The 503-nt window shown below is 42.1% G+C and overlaps 1 pseudogene; it reads right to left on the reverse strand.

The window, feature by feature from the left end:
* Positions 1-46: 46 nt before the first annotated feature.
* Positions 47-164, reverse strand: LOC111734936 (annotated as a pseudogene).
* Positions 165-503: the final 339 nt, after the last annotated feature.

Consider the following 503-nt stretch of genomic DNA (forward strand, 5'->3'; position numbering starts at 1 on the left):
CTCACAGATCGCAAGGACCTTGTAGTTTACAATCCCTTAATTTTTACGCCTACGGCACCCCGTCTTCCTAGGTGGTCTCCCATCCAAGTACTAACCAGGCCTGACCCTGCTTAGCTTCCGAGATCGGACAGGATCCGGCTTGTTCAGGGTGGCAGGCTGTAGACTGAGCTGAGATTTAAGTAATAGGCTCAAATGGTTTCACGATTAAAAATACTTCAAATGAACTAAACGGTTAACCCAAATGTTTAAAAAACAATAAATAACCACGGGGAAGAAAAAAAAAAAGAAACTTAACGGATATACAACGTAACATGCGAGGATTATTTTTAAGAATGGGGTGATGAGTCGATCCGAGAGACATTCTTAGACAATAATAAAAACAACCAATGCAACCGACACGACTCTGTGAGTTGTTCCCAGAAAAACAGGCATCCATCAATTACAAAAGAAAAGTGACAAGTGGGGAAAAAGCCGACTAGGACATACCTGAGAAGTCTGCAGGA

The sequence above is a fragment of the Pteropus vampyrus genome, unplaced genomic scaffold (assembly GCF_000151845.1).
Source record: "Pteropus vampyrus isolate Shadow unplaced genomic scaffold, Pvam_2.0 Scaffold9918, whole genome shotgun sequence".
NCBI classification, from domain to species: Eukaryota; Metazoa; Chordata; class Mammalia; order Chiroptera; family Pteropodidae; genus Pteropus; species Pteropus vampyrus.